The sequence below is a fragment of the Pholcus phalangioides genome, unplaced genomic scaffold, assembly GCF_987345545.1.
Source record: "Pholcus phalangioides strain wild (caught in Gottingen) unplaced genomic scaffold, Ppha-v1.0 ptg000039l_1, whole genome shotgun sequence".
In the NCBI taxonomy this organism is placed as follows: Eukaryota; Metazoa; Arthropoda; class Arachnida; order Araneae; family Pholcidae; genus Pholcus; species Pholcus phalangioides.
Window position 1 is genome coordinate 12,564,260 of NW_028301625.1, and position 14,236 is coordinate 12,578,495.

At 37.0% G+C, this 14,236-nt stretch overlaps 1 long non-coding RNA gene across 1 annotated transcript in view; it reads right to left on the minus strand.

The window, feature by feature from the left end:
- Positions 1-8,482: 8,482 nt before the first annotated feature.
- Positions 8,483-14,236, minus strand: part of LOC149065597 (uncharacterized) — a 72,911-nt gene continuing 67,157 nt past the window's right edge. Inside the window, exon 2 of the long non-coding RNA XR_016195604.1 lies at positions 8,483-8,675. This is a non-coding gene — a long non-coding RNA (uncharacterized LOC149065597). The remainder of the gene's footprint in view (positions 8,676-14,236) is intronic.

The window sequence follows — 14,236 nt, forward strand, 5'->3', positions numbered from 1 at the left end:
TAGCGATAGAAGCAGCTACGCAATACGCAACGGGAACAGCAGGGGCGTAGCCAGAAATTTCGTTCGGGGGGGGGGACCACTTTCATTTCGGGGGGGGGACCAAAGTGACAGAACAATAGATTTGGCCATCTTTTTCCCTTTTTTCGGTCATTTTCTCACATTTCGGGGGGGGGGGGACCAGACCCCCAAGTCCCCCCCCTGGCTACGCCCTTGGGGAACAGAAGAACGAGTTTTAATAACTGATAGTCACTCCTCCTTTCAAGGACTTCTAGATCCAACGAATGGAAACACTATAGTACGTGTATTGAGGCGGCGTTTATTAGATAACCCAAAAATTTTCCTAGGTTGGACCAAGGCCCATATAGGTAATCTTGGAAACGAGAGAGCAGACTCTCTAGCCGAGGCTGCCATCAACTGTGACAATAAACTTGATAACCCTTTGCCATTAACGCTCCTGAAGCGACAACTTATACAAGCAACCCTCCAGAAATAGCGGCAAATTTGGGACCAAGGAACAACAGCTAGGGAAGTGCACGAAATGGTCCCTCGAGTCACATACAATACACTAAACTGGAATAGGGAGGTGACTATCTTCATAACAGGACACGGCCCATTCCCTATATATCTACACGAACGGAAACGCCGCCGAACAGACAAATGTGCATGCGGTATGGTGGGTACTCCAGTTCACTATGCCACAGAGTGCAAATTTACAAAGCATCTACACATGTACAAATGTTTCGAAAAGAATAGAAAATCAAAAACAAAAACATAGCAGAAAGGATTACAAGTCTTGTCAAATATATACACGCCAACGAAAAACAAGAAAATCTGTCCACCAGATTTACAAAATATTTTTTTTAAGTTCTGAAAAAATAAGAGAAAACAGAAATAGATAAAAACAACAACACAAATCATATTTACATGACTGCCACTACCAATATATAAACATTACATGTACAAGAAAAAAACCGCATATACTAACGGTACCCGAACAAGAATTTTTACGACATTCCCATAACAATGATGTAAATGTGATAACCACAAGCGTCCTCCATTCAGCTCTTCTAGCGGGGGTGCTAGGCGGAAGGACGCAAATGGTTTAATAATACACACACACATACACACACAGATTTATTTTATATACATTCATTTTTTTCTTTAATAAATATTACTAGCCAGAGCGAGTCACCAAAAACAACAACATCCGAAGCTGATCCTCTCCGAAGCTAAGGCTCTCTTCAGATAACCCCCCATTTAAACTAATCCCACATTGCTCACCAAAATAGGTTTAGAGCGAGACGACTCGGCCTTGCAGTTTTGTAAATATGTATATGTATAGTATAATATGTATATGTGTATTTCTCTTTCCTCTATTCAAGTTCTTCCTGCATTTCATGTCCACAGCACACGCGCGTACTCTTATTGTCGTATTCATGTTGCTCACCGAATAAGGTGCTAAGCGAGATGGCACGGGTGAGATTCCTAATTGTATATATATTCCCCCACACCATATTTCTATTTTGTATTTTTTTTCATCAAATCCACCGGAACGAGTAAACTCAACCCAATAAAACTGATGCTGGCTTCTAGTCGCAAGATATCAAACCCATTTGCCCACCAATAAGGTGTTAAACGAGATGACTCACTCCGATGGATATTTTATATTTCACAATATAAAATTCCTTTTTTTTGTATCCTGTGTATGTAATATGACAAGTGTAAGATAACAGATGAGATGGCATGGGGACCCCCTCCAATTGCTTTTAAATATACCTCCATCTTAACTTGCGTACATTCGTCCGTCTTAACAAAACCCAGAAACTTTTTTCCAACTCCCAACCCCCATCTCGTTTAAAATCACCACAAAATTTGTTAATCGCGACAGTACCCAATTGTCCGGTTAAAACATGTTGTAAAAATGTTGTATGTTTTTTTTGACAAAAAATAAAGTGTTCCGGACTCTGCCACTTAGCTGGGCTGGAAGCGATCTCGGCAACGGGATAAGTCCAATGGCAAAGTTCTGGCGTTCATTCATTCAGGTGCTTATGGTATTTGCATATTTTTAGAGCATATTTCGCCACTTTTTAAGTGCATATAATCCGGGCTCTACTTCTGATGCTCAATGACATATATGACGGGGCAGATATGGCAGATATGTAAGGGGACGGTTGGCCCCCCTCTCGATAGGAGGCTCTAGGTTAGAGAGCAATGTAGGCATGTGTAGTGCTTTCAATGACTTTTTCGCGTCGGTTTTTAATGGAGATAATGATATTCGATATACGGGTGTTGCATGGGGTAATAAAACCCTCAACAATATTCAAGTAGAAGACGTGGAGGTCCTAAATCTTCTAAGAAATGTATGTGAAAGCAAAGCACCAGGGCCAGATGATATCTATCCCAGGGTCCTCAGGGAATGTGCTAATGAATTGTTGGGTCCAGTCGCACAGATATACAGGAGTAGTGTTGCTGAGGGTATCGTCCCAAGGGATTGGAAACTAGCTAATGTTGTTCCGATATTTAAGAAGGGTAGTAGAGAAGCTGTGTCCAATTGTCGTCCAGTGAGTTTGACGAGCTCCCTCTCGAAAATTTTGGAAATTATCATCAAAAGGCAGTTTGTGAAGTGGATAGACGAGAATAATGTATTGTCGGATAATCAGCATGGGTTCAGGAAGGGGACGTCATGTGTAACTAACCTCCTTTGCTTCTATGATCACGTGACTAAGGCTTTGGGTAAGAGCAAAATAAATGTAGATGCTGTTTACCTTGATTTCCAGAAGGCATTCGATTGGGTCCAACATGGTAAACTCTTGAAGCGTTTACACGAGATTGGAATTAGGGGCAATTTGCTGAATTGGATAGAATCGTGGTTAAGAGATAGGTCGCAACGAGTTTTGGTGAACGGGGAATTCTCTGGTTGAACAGACGTCACAAAAGGAGTTCCTCAAGGAAGTGTCCTTGGCCCTATACTTTTTTCACTTTTTATCGATAAACTCGATCAGGGTATCGATGGGATTACTGGCAAATTCGCAGATGATGTGAAGTTAATGGGGGTAATCGGGAATCAAGGCGATAGGGAGTCGCTCCAGACCAGTCTAAACAGGATTGCAGCATGGGCAAATGAATGGATCATGACGTTTAGCGTTGATAAGTGCATGGTCGCTCATTTTGGTTCGAACAACCCACGGTTCCCTTACGAGTTGAATGGTGTCACTATCCCGGATGCAACTAGGGTCACCGATTTGGGAGCCTCATTGACGAGCGACTTAGGTTTTCTGAACATTGTTCAGCGGTGGTCAAAAAAGCGAATAGAATGCTTGGTCTCATTTTTAAAAAAGTCTCTTCGCGTTCTCCTAAAGTCATTCTTCCGCTTTTTCGAGGCTTAGTTCGTCCTGGACTGGAGTATGCTATAAGGTTTTGGAGACCATACCTACAGAGGAACATAAACTTGGTTGAAGGGGTGCAGAGAAGAGCTACGCGTGTCCTTATTGGCACACAGGGCTTGAGTTATGAAGAGAGACTTCATTTTTTGAATATGTTTGCATTGGATGAACGCAGGTGTGGAGGAGATATGATCGAAGTGTTCAAAATTTTCAATGGGATGGATAGGATGGACCATGAACTTTTAGTACACCACCAATCGACTGCTTTTACAAGGGGACACCAGTATCGATTGGTGAGGGACAATGCAAGGTTATGGTGTCGCAGGGAATTTTTCTCTAATAGGGTTGTTAATAAATGGGATAGATTACCCCCGGAGGTAGTAAATTGTAACACAATTGACTTGTTCAAAAAGAAATACGATAAACATGTTGGGGTATATCGAGAAGCTATCCATTCTTAGAACAAGACAACCATAAGTATTCTTTATGGGCATTGTATAATATTTTATCATATGTATATATTATTTATAATTTTTGTTAATTGCATTTTTAATTGGGTTGCTGTATTTTTGAAATATATGACATCCATATTTTTATGGGCATCTTTTTCTCAGCCACCTCGTTGGGCATTTTGCCTGTTGTGGCGTTGCATTTGTATTTGTATTTGTATGAGTGGTATCTTTAAAAAGCCTAAAGGTTAAAACCGACTACTAGAAACATCAAGCGTATAAATCCGTATTTGTTTATTTTTGTTTATTTTAAGCTGAAGTGAAAATATAGGAAAGGTAGTCCTTGGCAAATTCTTTATGAACATATAAAAATACTATTAAAGAAATACTTTGTGCTTTCGGGAAATTGTGAAGTTCACACAAAAAGGTGCTTTTGCACGAACTTCGACCCCTCTGGACTGAGCATTAACGTAACAAGCACTCGGAAAGCTCAAAAAAATTATACATACTGTATATACTTGTATAAATGGCGACTCTTGTTTCGTGATTTTATTCTTTATCCGGATAAGTTATAGTATTGTATCTTAACATTACGGATAGAAAAAAAATACATAGAAGATAGTTGTTGGGGCAAACTCGTATCTCAATTTTAATGTTTCGCTAGCGACAAGGTCAATAGGGGAATTACGCTCCTAGACCAGATTATTATTGAAGAAAAACAGCTTCGCAGCACGAAAAATACTCAAAAATATATAATTTTTTTTCCGTTTTTTTTTACATTGCTTCTTTAGTTGTTATGAAGAATTTTGTTTCTCCATTTTTTTTCGAGATTTTTCAAGATTTTGTTCTTGAATAAAAACAGTCTGTCCTTGCACAGCTCAAGGCTATTTTCTGATTGATGACCACACGTTTTAAGGGTTCTTTTTTTCCCATTCCCAATATAAAGAAAAATTTTTTTGATAACTTTCTTTCAATGTTCATCAATGACGTCACATTGTTTTTTTTCCCTACTTTTTCATCACCTGTTGTGTTCAGAAAAAGAATGAACACATTATATACACTGATCCTTACGGAGAAGGTGATCAATAAAATACATCGATCCGTTGATTATTATTATATTTTTTTTAGACTGATATTCCAATCAGATAGGAAACACCTTTTTTGCATGAATTTTCGAGTAATTATTAATAGATAAACTTCCATAGAAGTTGGTTGATATGCCGGAAAACTCTTGGGATCGATCGATAACAGCGAGTGAAATCAGTCCAATTTGTGGAGATCGATCACGTACAAACTGCGATTAATACTAAAAACGGATAGTTTGTTTTGGATAGTGAAATCACAAATGAATCTTTCGAGTTACAGGAATCAGGAAATGAAGGGGATGATTCATTTTGTACAGTGGAACCACGTTTATACGACGTTCCAGAGGCCGGATAAAAATGTCGTTTTTATCCGGCTATATTTAGTTATGTGAAAGTCACATAACTAAGACTTGGTTAAAAGAAGACACACAGCAGACACAAAAATATTATGAAATTGAACGTGTTTAATTGAATCTCCAAATTCTGTTACAAAAGTAAAATATTTCAATCATACTTTTTTTCGGAAGTAAATTGCAGCTTTACTTGACAAATTGTTTGGCTGTAAATGACAACTCTACTTGCCGTTAAAAAGTTTTCGGAGTTAAATTACAACTTTATTTGAGAAACTATTTGGCTGTAACGGGCCATTTTACTGACCTTTGACAATTTTTTCAACTGTATCCGGCTGAGATTGGTGACTACTTGCGTTGACAACATTTTTGGCGGTATTTTTATAAAAGAAATATGGTCAGCCTAGCTATTTATTGTGTTATGTGTATTGATACTTTTCTACCGGAATAACTTCTACTGGCTGGCCGCACTGCGCCCGCGGGCCGTAGGTTGTGCAACCCTGGTCTACAGAAATTGCGTGCATTTCATGGATATAAATGACGTTTTTTTTAAAAGATTTTGAGTTCGAGTCGAAGTGCAAACGTCGAATAACTGAGGTTGTGCGGAGAATAAATGAATTTTAACATTAAAATGTATAGCAACCGATTGAAGCCGCATAAATGTGAAAGCCGTATAACTGAGTGACGTATAAACGAGGTTGTACCGCCAATTTTCTAAGAAATTTCACAAGATTCGATACCATCTATCCTCAGCAATGGTCCCGCAAATAGAAGCTTCCGCCTCCACGAGCTTAACCGAAATTGAAAAGATGTTAAAGAATATAATAAATAGGTAAATAAATAAGTACATATATATATATAGATATAAACTGAAGAAAGAGAGAACAAGGGGGAAGAGAGCGAGAGCAAAAAATAAAAAAAATATGTATGTATATATGAAGGCAGTATCTTAACGCGTTTTTGTTGGTAACATGCGTTTTCTTTCTCGTCCCTGACAAGGTAACGCCATTAATCACTGCTGTAATGGCGTCGCTGCCCCTTTCCACAACAGGCTAGTTTTTTGTATTTTTATATTATTATTATTTTTTTAACTTACGGGCTCGGGCTGATTATTGTCATTTCGCGAGGCGAAACTGTCTAATCATAGAGGCCGTGTGAAAACAAGCTACTGAAAAGAGATTTGAAGGAAAAACCCAAGGTACATTATAATCTTGACCACTTAATGTCTTATTTATCATCGTAGTCTCTACACCGGAGGTCTTCTTGTGAAAGAAGAGAAACACTTGAGATTTATTTTTGGGTTGGTTGGTTGCGGAGGCGTTCCTCTGATTGGTTACACAGTTACAGGATAGAAACGCTTATCTCGGGAGAAAATCCGCCGAAAGTTTCAAACGGTTGATTAATTATTGCATTTCAAATCGCTTTTCAATGGCTTCTACACGCGTTAACGCGTAGATAAAGGTAAAAAGAAAGAGTGACGGATGTCTTCTTATATTTTTATTCGATACTCATCGGATTGACATTAAAGATATTGACTGATTAGAGGACGAAAGATCTCTCTATGGGTTCCGGTATTGAATACCGAAAGTAAAGTGGTTTGGGACGGAAAGGTCAAGTAGTTGGGTCAGTTGATCAAGTGATTATATAGTCAGTGACTGATATATTATGTTAGTTATAATGATGTCGATGTACACGTTTGGATTTATTTTATGGTTTTACACAAAGGATCTCTCTCTCTCTCTCTCTCTTTCTCTCTCTGTAGAGCTGGTTTCACGTTATAATACAGTAGACCACACATGCTCAACCCATGGCCCACGGTAAATGTTGCCTTCGAAGTCATCTGACGTGGCCCTAGACGTCAGACCTAATTTTGTAATAAAAATGTTTTTATTTTTTCAGACCTAATTTCATAAGCAGCCCGATCACTTTTACAGATCATTTAAGTGACCTGCAGTGTAGTTACACATCATTTAAGTGACCAACGACGTATTTGGAGATCACTTGAATGACCCGCGACATAGTTTCATAGCACTTAAGCGACCCGCAACACATTTACAGATCAATTAATCAACCAGGAGCACATTTATAGATCTATTAAGTAACTCGCAGCATATTTTCATATCACTTCAAGGAGCCGTGACACATTTACACACCACTTGAGCGAATCGCGGCGCAGTTCCATATCACTTAAGTGAGCTGTGGCATGAGATCACTTGAGTAATCCCGACACAGTTCCTGAGCACTTAAGCGGCCCGTGGTACAGTTCCACTCATTGGCGTACAAAAAGTGGGGTCTTGGGGTTATAACTCCCCCTCCCGATCAAAGATTATAGTGTTATTTTGCAGGAAAAAACGTAACCCCCCTCCCTTCAGAACAAAAAAAATTTAACGCCACCCCCCTCTCATTTGAAAAAATCCTACGTACGCTTCTATATCACTCAAGTGGTCCGCGACACAGGTACAGTGCACTTGAGTTGCCAGTGATACAGCTCCATATTACTGAAGCAGCCCGCGGTACATTAACAGATCACTTGAGAGTGCCGTGGCACATTTACTGATCACTTGAGTGACCCGCGGTACAGTTACACAGCCCTTAAGTGGCCCACTTTGGAGTTCCACATGAAAACTTAAATGACTCGCACTCTCCTAAAGGTTGAGCATCCTTGCAGTAGATGGGTTTCTAGAATACCAAAAAAAAAATTGAGAAAATAAATAGGTGAAATGAATTTTTTGATCATGTGTGTGTTTCTCATGCATGTTCAAATATACACGGGTCCAGGTAGGGTTAAGAGAATTCATATTTGGACAGAATTAAAAACAATTATTATTTTGTTTTTAATGTGGATAAGTTCAGTGAAAATGCATCAGGCTATAAAATAATAATAAAATTTTAATAATTAATTACGATCACGCGCACGTATGTACCGATCAATATCAAGGGTCAAAGTTGAACAATATTTCGGAAATGAAAAACACAATTTTATATATTTCTTTGCAAAAATGAGGCGGGAAAAGATGAATTCGGTCATTGTATTGTATTGAATGGTCATTATAGTACATTATATTGGATGAAAAATAATATGGGATGAATAGGAAAAAAAATCGGGAGTTATCATATAAGTCGTTATAATGGAACCGTCGCAATAATGCATAGTCCTTATAACGTATGTCGACGGTACTTGAGTCGCTTTTTCGTAATAATGCGTGACAATCGAATTCTGAAAAAAAACCAATAATTTATTCGATTAAATTATGACACACATTTTCATTGCATTTGAAGTTTTGATTCATTATTCATCGATGATCATCAATATCTTCCTGAATTGCCGAATAATAATTTTTAGAAGTGAACTGTCATATCATTCGGCTGTATATTGGTTTCTCTTCATCCGATAAATTCGTTCCATGTCTGAAAAAACAAAAAAATGATAATCAATATTGATAACAAAAAATAATGTATCGCAATAAAAAATAGTCACAATTTTGTATAGACACACATTTTCTGTTGGACGTCATTAATACGACCAGGAAAAAGGCTGGTTCCCGTGTTCTAAAAATTGCTGCGGCATCTCGATTTAATTAGCCGTATGATAGGGCCCGACAGTATATATAATGAATATACGATCCTATTGTTTATTAGTTGTTTACTAACTATTGTAGAAACTAGTAACTGTCTATGTACGATTCTATGTATCCTAGTTAATTACACGTATTTCAAACAATAAACAATGAGGGAGACAAACTCCCACGGTTTTCTTCTTTTGTCCTATTACACTAGCAAAAGGTTTTTCCACTATTTCCTGACATTTCTCCAGGAAATATATTCACCATTCTTCCGACTTTTTTGTATCGAACATCTGTTCATTATAAATAATTATCACTAAAAAAACAGGAAGAAGAACTCGCAATTTCTTATTTGAAAAACCAGTAAATTGTCGAGCAAAGCCGCCCTCAGGAGTTTGTGACAGGTAGTGTCGAACCGGGTCCCGCGCTCATGGTAATACTAGTGAAAATACAACAGGTTGGGCGAAAAGCTCTGGACACATCTTAAAAATTGATGAAAAATGAACCAATGGACATAAAAACAGGCGTGATTTTGCACTAAAACAGTGTTTCTCAACCTGTGGTCCACGACGATGGCATAGGTGGTCCGCAGGCAGACTTGATAAAATTATTCATCCTTTATATTTGATATTGGTAATAATTATATGGTCTGAAATAAAATTATTACTTTATACTCAAGTTCACCATACATCATCAAGGAGAATGCAGGTCAAATAACCATCGTTAAAAAAACGGGGTAAATGTATAGAAAAATCGGAACAACGACAATTACAGGATTGTTTCGAGTACGAGTCACAAGTGGTCCATCAAATTGTTTCATACATTTTACAGGTCCTTGTTTTCAGAAAGGTTGAGAAACATTGCACTAAAATACTTATCATGACATAGTTTTTCTTTTATGAATGAAAAATAGTTTAAAATTTCACTCACAGAGATGGCGTTGTATCAGTCAAACTCGACATAACACATAGAATGCAACACAAACCGTGCATAATTAACCTATTTTTTACCTGTGCTCTTCAGATTCTTGATCAAATTGCACAATAACTGGTTAACTTAAATAACATATTTGAGAAATTAAAAAAAAATTGGGGAATCAATTTAGCATGTTTATTTTTGTAATTAATGATCTTTAAAATTAATTTTAACTTTCCAATCAATATAAATGAGTTAACTTGAGTTGATACAAATAATTAGTAATTATGATGTTGTAATTACTAATTATTTTTAAATATAATTGAGATATCGTATCTACCTTGAGACAAAAAAATTTGGGAAAAAACATTTTTTCCTATTTTTAAAAAAAATTATTAATGGTCATGAGGAATGTCCATGTTCATGAAATAAAAATTCAGATTGAAAATCAGGTAAATTTCTATAAAAATTTCATTTTTAAAAAGTCATAAATAAATAAAATTTCTTTGTATATATACTATGACACTCATTGAACTTTTTAATTATCGAAAATATTCATTTTACACAAAAACAGTAATATCTCACTTATACAACCCTCTCGCTCATACGTTTCTCTCACTTTGAGACGATTTTCTGCAAAGATATTGGAGTAAATAATGCTATATATTCACTTATACGCCTCTCTCACTTATGTATGTTTTTTACTTGCACCGCTCATAAGTGAGAGATCACTGAATTTGCATAAAAATTACTTGAAAAAATTAGGGTAGGCTGTGTCATAGACACGGCAGCAAGTTTTGACGTGAATACGTTTTTTTTGTGTGCCTGAATTGCGTGGTAGGTAGACATCGGCTCTGTCTTTGGAATATCTAACAAACGATACCAATGTCGCCTATTTTCATTGTGAACTGCTCGAGATACAGTGGAAAACAATTTGTTACGAATCGGGACAGTGGGCCCGGTGTCCAGACGGCAAGAGATATCAAAACCGGGGTGATATCGTTGAATGCGCCTTTGCAATGTGCATCTGACCATACCATTATTTTTGATGTGGATTGCGTACTTTTTTGAGATATAGCGTGAAACAAACTGTTATACGAATCAGGACCGCGGGCCTGGTGTCCAGACGGGAAGAGATATTGTAACTGGAGTGATATCATTGGATGCACCTATGCAATGTGCATCTGAGATCACCATTGCTTTTGACTTGTGTTGGATACTTTCTGAGATATATGAGCGTTTAAATAATTTCGTCACGCAACTTTTTGCGAATGTTCCTAGTATCGTCATGCGATTTAAAAAACGTATTCACGTCGAAAGAATTTTAAACAAAGCGTTGCACAAACGCAATGTCCGTCAAACATAGGTGTGTTTATGTCATTACATAGAACAATCACATTTCGATATGAGCACCCTTTGTAGCTAGGGCTGCATCTAAACGGGCGAAAGGGTGCTCATATTGAAATGTTGTAGTATTATGTAACGCAAATCATCACTAACGTTATTTATGCACTGTTTACGTTGCATGCTATGTCGAGTTTTTCGTGATACAGCGCTAACTGTGAGTAATGTTTTTAAGTATTATTATTATTTTTTAAATACATCAAAACAACTTCTATACGCCATGATAGGTATTTTGGTGCAAACCGCAATTTTTTATGTCTATTGATTTATTTTTCACTAATTTTTAAAATATGTCCTTGGCTTTTCGCTCACTCTGTATGTTGAAAAATCCAAAAATTAACCATCATCCAATTGATAGAGGGATAGAAAAAAATATGTTTGCCCCAGGTGAGTAATGTATTTTTTGTTACTAGTTTTTTGTGGGTCAGAGGGACCCAGACCCCGAATGAAACAGGGGTCTCAAAAATTATTGAAAGCTTTTACCAATTTATAAATTACTTTTTTCAATAATTCTGAATTTTCATCAATCCTTGAATTATTTCTTTCTCTAATTTTGAATTGCTGGAATTTTATTGCTTCATAAATCAAAATTTTTTTTCAGTTCTGATTTTTAATCAATTTGAAATTTTCATTAATTTTTATGCTAATTTACAGTTATGTGTTCTTATTTTTCGTATGAATATTTTTCAGTGCACTTCTTCATATTCTGTAATAATGTATGGAAGTTCATACTATGAACCTCTGGAAGACGATTCTTCTCCCCCACGAAATATATAATATCGGAACTAAAGGGGGCTCCAAAACAGGGCCCCGAAATTGCCAACGCACCCCTGCCCCAAATATTATTTTTGCACCGTGCCCCGCCTATGTTAAGACCGGCCTGTAGCCACTACATAATTTTAGATTTAATTTCAAATCAATGCTGTATCTATATTGGTTTTTATTTCTGTCTTAGTTGTCAGCAGGTTCTGCAAATTATTTTTCCAAATTCACTGTATTTATTTTTCACCAATCCGCAAATTATTTGGATTTATTCAATTTTCCTCTTATTTTTTGCCAGTCCGCAAACTACTTCTGTTATTAATTTTTCTAATATTTATTAATTTATTTTTTGCCGGTCAGCAAATAATTTCTTCTATTCATTTTTTGAATAGAATTTGCCGGTCCGCAAATTACTTCTACTATTCTCAGCCACCTCGTTGGGCATTTTGCCTATTGTGGCCTTGTATTAGTATTTAATTTTTCATACATTCATTTTTTTATATACTCCCATGTATTTATTTATTTTTTGCCGGTCTGAAAACCACTTCCTTCTGTTGTTTTTGTTTTTGCCGGTCCACAAAATTTACTTCTATTTATTTTCGCCGGTCCGCAAATTTTTTCTGCGATTTTTGCCGGTCCACAAATTATTCCTCCCATTTCCGCTGGTTCGCGAGATTTTTCAATCATGTTCACCGAGTCGTAAGCAGAGACGAGGACATGAAGAAAACATTAGGTGGGGTCATGATGGTCCCCACAAGGGTGGGGCGGACAGGGCTCTAGAGACCTGTTGCCCGGAATAATTATAATTTTTTTTCTTTATCACGCAATAAATTAACTATAGAAGGGCCCGTGAAAAGTCTGACCGGAAAGGGGGGGCCCCGCAAAAGATCTCAATCTAGGGGCCCTGCTCCAGGATGTGGGGGCTGAAAGTTGCTGGTCGTCCCGGATATACGGTACTGAAGTGCGTATGCAGGAGAGGGAAGGTTCATTGCATTGTTTTTTCAGAAATTATTGGGGCGGGGGGGGGCAGTCCACTTACAAATTTTATTTGGGTCCTCAGCCTTGGGTTCCGGCGCCTATGGCCGTAAGTATAAAAATGTTGAAGAACACTGTATTAGGCCGGGATTACACTATAAAAGAGCTGTAAAAGCTCTTTGATACAATTTGAAAAATTCCACCAATAAGATCACTGGTTGAATTTGCTCGAATGTAACCAATGCGCTTATTGGTTGAATTTTTCAAGTTTTATAAAAGTACTTTTATCAAACTTTAATAGTGTAATCCCGGCCTTACACACGACAAAGAATATTAAAGTAGTTTTGTTTCATTCGTTTATGTCTCAGACCTATCTCGCTAGATGGCGCACCATGTACAATCTTTCAAAATCTAGATACATATTAGTTTTGTTTTCTATTTTCGGTATCTATAAAGGATCAGTGTTAGCGTGACTTGGGCTTTCAACCGCCCAATTGAAATTATTTATGCGCCATTCTGTTAATGCCTCAACGTAGTTACTTAATGAACAGTCGGGTTTATGGACCGGGTGTTTTGTGCAAATATAGCCGGCAACCCGTGAGATTAGAATTTTTATGTGAACTGCCACAAGTTTTTAATGGATGTAACACGGACAAAAAAATAGCAGTTTCCATTCATGCTTTTAGAATAATAATCGGATGTAATACGATCTTTTCACATCTAATGTTCTATTCGCCGGATATCTTGATAATTAATAAATACCTTCGAAATCTCAAATTCTCGGAAATAGTTATATAATTGAATTTAAATACGATTATATTTCACCACGGGAGGAGATATGGGGGCGGGATATGCCCCCCAGCGTCAAAAGCGGGGCCAACTGATCCGATGTATATGCGTATGCATGGATTGGCATCATCATCATCATCATGTCCCCCTCCCTAGCAATGATCATCGTGCCCTCCAGACTTTCAAATATATATATCCGCCTACGCATTTTACTTAAAATACAAAACACGCACTTTAATTCAACGATTAAATTTCGATACGATCTTCAGCGATTATCAGTTATCTGAATGAGTATTTAATGCATATATATTTGGATGGTTAATTGAAATTAAAAAATAAAAAATTATAAAGGATTAACAGCAGGAGAAGAGATCGAGAAGCGTCTATTAAACTGCTTAATCGTCTTAATTAAAAGCCATATTCGCTAATGAACTTATATCCTTTTATGATTCTTAATCCATACGTTGATGGTTATGATAAGATTCTTGCCTGAAATAAATGATAATAGAATTATGGAAAATAATTATATCTGTGTGAATGACGAGAAAGAAAAATAAAATT